General features: G+C 44.8%; 2 non-coding genes across 2 annotated transcripts; one reads left to right on the top strand and one right to left on the bottom strand.

Moving 5' to 3' along the window:
* On the top strand, nt 1-92 carry trnap-agg (transfer RNA proline (anticodon AGG)). Its single transcript has 2 exons — nt 1-36; nt 57-92. It is a non-coding gene; the product is annotated as a tRNA-Pro (tRNA).
* Nucleotides 93-6,737: 6,645 nt separating this feature from the next.
* On the bottom strand, nt 6,738-6,827 carry trnar-ucg (transfer RNA arginine (anticodon UCG)). Its single transcript is given in 2 exon segments — nt 6,738-6,773; nt 6,791-6,827. It is a non-coding gene; the product is annotated as a tRNA-Arg (tRNA).
* Between the last annotated feature and the right edge of the window lie 328 nt (nt 6,828-7,155).

Raw genomic sequence — 7,155 nt, 5'->3', positions numbered from 1 at the left:
GGTTCGTTGGTCTAGGGGTATGATTCTCGCTTAGGGAGCTTCCATTTGCGATAAAATGCGAGAGGTCCCGGGTTCAAATCCCGGACGAGCCCTGTTTTTTTAAATCAGGACAATCGATATGGTGTCATTGACTGAAATCGGGAGCAGGGTTGAGCTGCAGAGAATATATCAGTGCTGAACATGTGAAGAAACGAACACGACATTTACAGACCGTTTCACCATGGTGTCGGACTCTGAATTTATCCTCAGATATCAAGTAAAACAAACGAACGCTTGTGCATCCAGGTAGCTGGCTGAATGCAATGGTTGTATGTAACCTTTGATTTATTTGCTGAACAAGAATCTTTCAATCTCCGCCTTAAAAATAATCAATGTCCCGCTTCCACACCTTCTGAGGCAGAGTTCCAAAGTCGCACAACTCTCTGAGAGGGAGACATTTCCAAATCTCCGACCGAAAAGGGCGAAATCCTTGTTTTTCTCTGCCCAATAGTTCTGCTCTCACCCACAAGCAGTGACATCCTTTCCACGTCCACCTTGTCAAGACCATTCAAAATCTGATGTACTTCAATCAAATTAACTGTCAGTCTTCACATCTCCACTGGAAACAAGTGCAGTCTGTCTAACCTTTCCTCATTAGAAACCCCGCTCATTCCTGGCACCAATCGAGGAAACCTCCTCTGAACCGTCTCCAACGTATTTACATCTTTCCCCAAATGAGACCAAAACTGCACAGCATTAGCGAAATGTTACAGCTCCTGGCTTAAAAGGGACAGTAGAAATAGGGACAGTAGGATATAAATGTGGCTGAATATTAAGAACAGAATGTAATGGTCAATTAGAGACTTTTCGGACTGGAAGAAGGTTTGTAGTGTTCCACATGGGTTCCTACTGGAATATTTGCTTTCCCTGATATATAACAATGTGCTAGATCATGGTGCACAGGGAACAGTTTCAAAGTTTGATGATGGTACAAACTTGGAAATTTTGTAAATTGAGACGTGGACAATCTGGATAGAACTTCAAAAAGATTTTCAATCTGGAGACGTGTGAGATGATGCATTTTGGTAGGGAAGTATAGAATCATAGAATTTACAGTGCAGAAGGTGGCCATTCGGACCATGGAATCTGCACCGGCTCTTCAAAGAGCACCCCACTGAAAACCACACCTCCACCCTGTCCCCGTATCCCAGCAACCCCATCTAACCTAAGGGCAATTTAGCATGGCCAATCCACCTAACCTGCACATCTTTGGAGTGTGGAAGGAAACCGGAGCACCCGGAGGAAACCCACGCAGACACAGGGAGAACACAGACACTGATCCAAGCGCGATCCGAACCTGAGACCCAGCGCTCTGAAGCCATAGTGCTAATCATTATGCTACGGTGCTGCCATTCAAATATTTATGGAATGAAGGAGCAGAGAGAAGTGGGTGTATGTGTGGATAGACCATTGAAGGTAGCAGGACAGGTGGAGAGAACAGACAATAAAGCAGATCTTATTCTGGGCTTCATTACGAATGGAAAAGAGAACAAGAGGAAGGAGGTTATGCTGAATCTGTACAAGGCGCCAGTTAGACATCAGATGGAATATTTTGCACAGCTCTGGGAGCCACAATATTGGAAGGCTGTGGACGTATTGGGCAGCGTGCAGAAGAGGTTTATAGAATAGGTTCCATTTATGAGGCTAGATTGGAGATGTTGGGAACGTTCTCCTTGGACAGAATCAGGCTGAGGGTAGATTTGATCGAGATGTTCAAAATCATGAGCGGGCGAGGCGAAGTAAATAGAGCGAAACAGTTCCCCCGAGTTAAAAGAGCAAGAATGAAAGGGCACAGATTTCAGTTGATTTGCAAAGGAAGCAGATGTGATGTTTGAAAAAGAAGCACTTTTGCACAACGAGTTCTTCGGGTCTGGAATGCACTGACTGGAAGTGTGGTGCAGGCAGGTTCAACTGAAGCGTTCAAGAGGGCATCAGGTGATTACTTGAATAGAAAAAACTTGCAACAGTTCGGGGACAGGGCGGGGGAATAGCACTAACTCGTAATGCTTGTTTGGAGAGACGGTGTAAACACGATTGTCCAAATGACCTCTTTCTGCGCTGTAACCATTCTCTGATCCTGTGATGTGGTTTCACCAATTCACTGTATCACTCAAGAATAACTCCCTTACTTTTATGTTCAACTCCTCTCGTAATAAGGATAGAAATCTACTCACCTTCTTAATTACTTGTTGCACTGACACACTCAGTTTTCGTGATTCATGCATCAGCAAACCGAGATCCCTCGTAATTCTGCAGCCGTTGGACATCGAAGTAAAGCTCTGTTTATTTTTACTCTACCTGCCAAAGCGAAACCCTGCGCTTTTTAAACATTGTTTTGGAGCTGCCAGGTTTCTGTCACTCACTCAACCTCTCTGTATCCGTCTGTAAGCTGCTTCTGTCCTCTTCACAACATACTTCACTCCCTATCGTTGTGTGATTTTCAAAACTTCCCCACACAATGGGCTTTGTCCAGATATAAAATCCTGGAACAAGCAGACGTGAATCCTGACGTGATTTAACGCGCAGCCTTCGGATCGGCATTCAGAAGCGCTATCGGGCGCCACAAGACCTCCTGTCGAAGATTACATTTCAATGCTGACAGATTTCCTCATTTACACCTTGATTATATTCTGTAAAGTGACGATCAGAAGAGAATCATGTAAGGAAACAGAATATTCGCTCCCTCGCTCCTTTCCCTCTTTACTTCCTGTTGATTTACATCGAATGGAAGAGTAACAGGAAAAATAAATAACCAGAGAGCAGAAACACAACATTACCCTGTGGGGTCAATTTATTCTCAAATGTCTCAATATATTGAGTGAGTGAGAAATACTTTAGCCTTTAGAGTTGAAAATGAATCTGAATCTGATTGAATCCACGAATGATAGAGTTTTATGTCCTTTTGTTTCTAATCGGTGAGATGCTGCAAATTGTGGACCAGCAGTTCCCCAAGTACAAGGGAGCAGTTCCATCCTTTCTTTTCTTCCTTCCTACATTGTTCTCTCCGTTTCTCCTTTCTCACCGAGATGGTAAAATGTTGGGAATTCCAGTTTAATTTCCTCTTCAGGCGGTGTTTTGTCAATTCCAAACGATATTGAACATTCCAATCAAATGCATTTGTTATTTCCCATTGTTGCTCCCTGTGTTTATTGTGTTGTATTCTCTCACTGTCTGTTTATGATCAATGTTCCGTCTCGCTGTCTGTTCCTGTGAAGATCAGCGTCACCTCCCGCCTAGCAGCCTTTAAGTTGCTCTGCGCCAATCATAGAAACATAAACAAATGGAGCATAAGGAGGCCCTTCGGCCCTTCGTGCCTTCTCTGCCATTCATTGTGATCATGGCTGATCATCCAACCCAATTGGCTGATCCCTCCTTCCCCCGCCTCCCCTCCCGTATTGTTGATTGCCTTCACCCCACGTGCGTCATCAAACTGTTTCTTGAAAATATAGTGGTTTTGCCTCAGCAAATTGCTGTGGGAGCAAATTCCAATCTGACCAAACTCTGCGTAAAGACATTTATACTCTTCTCCGTCCAACACGGTCTACCCCATATCCTCAGACTGTGACCCCTGGTTCTGAACATCCCACCATCAGGAGCATTCTTCCTGCATCAACTCTGTCCAGTCCTTTTGGAATTCGACAGCTTTCTATGAAATCCCCTCGTTCTTCTGAACGCCAGCGAATACAATCGCAACCGCCCAGTCTCTCCTCATACGTCAGACCTTTAATCCCAGGAATCAGTGTGCTGTACCTCCGCTGCGCTCCCTCTACAGCAAGAACACCCTTTCTCAGAGAAGGAGACCAAATGTGCACACGATATTCCAGACCTGGCCTCACCAGGGCCCTGGATAATTGCACCAAGAATATTCCTGCTCCTGCACTGAAATCCTCTCGCGATGAAGGCCAACATACTATTGACCTCCTTTCCCGCCTGCTGCACCTGCAAGCTCACCCTCAGCAACAGGTGTACGAGGACCGCCAGGTCTCGTTCCACATTCCCCTCTCCTATTAATGGACATTCAGATGACAATCTGCCTTCCTGGTTTTGCTCCCAAAGTGTATAACCTCACATTTATACATATTATACATTCATCTGCCATTCATTTTCCCACTCACTCAACTCATGTGGAGTTAGAGCAATTCATCCTGTCAGTTCGCATTTCATTATAGTTGGATTCCAGCTTGTGTGACTATCTGTGTGGAGTTTACACTTTACCCCGTGTCTTCATGGGTTTTTTCAGTGTGTTCCTGTTTCGTCCCACAGTGTAGGTTGGGTGGATTCGTCATGAGCAAGTGCGGGGTTATGAGGAGAAGCGGAAGAGGGGGTCCAGGTCGAGTGCGCTTTCTGAAGTTCGGTGCAGGCTCAAGAGGCCGAATGTCCTGCAGGGTTTCTCTGGATAACAAATTAGAATCGTCAGAACTCCGACATTGACGGGATGTTTGAGGCGTCCGAGGGATGTCCATCATGATGCGATCAATTGTTTGTATCTTTCAGTCTTTCCGCGGTGTTTTATTTACAATGTGTAGAAACATGTTGGACATGGTGTTGAAGTGTTTCCCATCAGTCCAATCAGAACAATCCCTGAGCTGACATGATGGAAATGTAATTTGCTGACAGGAACAACATTTCCAACACTTCACATCTGGCTGCATATCTGGACCAATGCATTTAGACAACCTTCTTCCGTTAGTTATTGGGGATGTTAAAAGTCAGGTTTGGTGAAGTCAGGTTACATGGCGAGTTGGCCGAGAGGTGACGGTGATGCGCTGCTAATCCATTGTGCTTTGCATCTGCGGGTTTGAATCCAGTCTCGTCGACACGGAACTAGGATGAAGGTTAGATTCGGAGTTCAACAGGCCTGAGGAATGAATCTTCTTGCACCAATCTCTATACCAATATTCCTAATCCTCTGTCTGATAATCGATTTAAATCACGACACCAGCTTTGGGCAGGAGTTTGGCACCATGAAAACATGCGGCTTCAGAATCTCTAAAACAGACGCCAGCTTCATCTGGGGCACTGCTGGCAGATTTTGTCTTTCCAGAACCGGCCACCCAGCCGTGAAAACAAGTTCATCAGATGATCTCATTACACTGTAAGACGGAGGAGCAGAAGTAGGTCATTCGGCCAATCGTGTCTGCTCCACCATTCAGATAGGTTTTAACTGATCTGATATAATCCTCAAACCCACTTTCCCACATCATCCCCATAATCCTTGATTTCCTTACTGATTAAAAATCTGTCTGTATCAGCCTTGAACATATTAACTGACCCAGCCTGACAGCCCTATTCGGTTACAAAAATGGTTCCACAGATACACTGTAGTCTGAGAGAAGAAATTACTCATCATCCCTGCTTTGAATGGGCGGCCCCTTACTCTGAGATCATTCCCTTTGGTCCGAGACTCTCCCACATGAAGAAACAACCTCTCAGCATCCACCCTGTTAATCCCCTTGTAAATCGATTAAATCGGTGAATTTGAATGGTGGGATTTCTTACGTGTCCCAAAGTTTAGTTCAGGCCTCTGGATTCCCAATCCAGTGACATAATCTTTCATCCCTCTGGACATAAAACAGTTGATTCAGCTCATTGTTAACATCTTGGGCCAGTGGGCCTATGAATGGCAAATTGTGTTTAATTTGGATAAATGTGGGGAGATGCATTTTGGTTGATCCAATCAGAGCTGGACTCGTTCAATTAATAGTAGGGAGTTGGGTACAGTTATAGAACAAAAAGATCAAGGAGTGTACAGGTCCATAGCTCCTTGAAGATAGCGTCGTAGTCGGACAAAATGGTGAAGAAGGCATTCAGCATGCTCGGTTTTATTGGTCAGAATATTGAATACAGGAGTTGGGACGTCTTGTTGAAGTTGTGCAAGACATTGGTAAGACCACACACGGTATGCTGTGTTCAGTTATGGTCACCCTACTATCGGAAGGATATTGTTAACCTAGAAAGAGTGCAGAAGCAATTTACGAGGATGCTACCAGGACTTGATAGTCTGCGTTATAAGGAGAGGCTGGATAGGCCGGGACTTTTCCCCCTGTAGCTTGAGAGGCTTACGGGTGATCTTACAGCGATCTATAAAATAATGAGGAGCATAGATAAGGTAGGTAGTCGACACATTTCCCCAAAGGTAGATGTATCTCGAACTAGAGGGCATTTGTATAAGGTGAGAGGGGAGAGATACTAAATAGACCAGGCAGGAAATTTTTTCACGCTGAGGGTGGTGAGTATCTGGGACGGGCTGCCAGAGGCAGGGGCGTGTACAATTTAATCTTTAAAAAATCAGTTGGACAGTTACATGGGCAGGATGGATAAGAGAGGGCCAAACACGGGCAAGTGGGACTAGCTTAGTGATAGAGACTGAACGGCATGATCAAGCTGGGCCGAACGGCCTGTTTTTATGCTGTAAACATCTATGACTCTATCCATCTTCCTGAGGACATTCGAATTTCCTCCACAGAATTGTATTGAACCGATTGATACATAATAATTTATTCTACACTTTATCTAACTTAGACAGATATTGTGGATTCATTAGGGGGTAAACAAAATATGAGAGACAATTGAATGAACAAAGTTACAAGAAATTACATTCCAAATAACCACAACAGTGTTTGGATGGACAGGTGGAAGTTTGAGCTGAGGAGGGAAAACTCGGCTGTCAGCAAGTTGCACCGGATTTCTGTATAAAACGACCGCGGCAGGACTCGAACCTGCAATCTTCTGATATCATCACTGTAATTCACCGAAGTCAGACGCCTTATCCATTATGCCACGCGGCCACTGGTTATGATACGTGAGCTGATGTGTATCTCTTGTTAATAAATACTGCGATTCTATGTGTTTCATTTCTATTGTTTGGTGATCCGCTGTTTCCCAGATCCCAGAAAATACAAGGGAAAGCTCCAGCTGCCGGGCATGGTCATTTTCAAAGTGGAAAAGCCCTTCACTCTGTGAGCTGTGAAGATTCATGGAGGCTCGGGGACTCTCAGGCCGGCCAGGGCTCTTTATCCGGCTCCATTCACAGGAAAAGTGACTTCAGTTTCCGCAATAACATCCACTCTCTCTGAAACCCCCAAACTGAAAATCAGTCTCACCGTTAAGGTGAAG

Source organism: Scyliorhinus torazame, chromosome 24 (genome assembly GCF_047496885.1).
Source record: "Scyliorhinus torazame isolate Kashiwa2021f chromosome 24, sScyTor2.1, whole genome shotgun sequence".
In the NCBI taxonomy this organism is placed as follows: Eukaryota; Metazoa; Chordata; class Chondrichthyes; order Carcharhiniformes; family Scyliorhinidae; genus Scyliorhinus; species Scyliorhinus torazame.
Note: the sequence above shows the minus strand (reverse complement) of the source record. Positions and strands in the feature narration are given on the sequence as shown.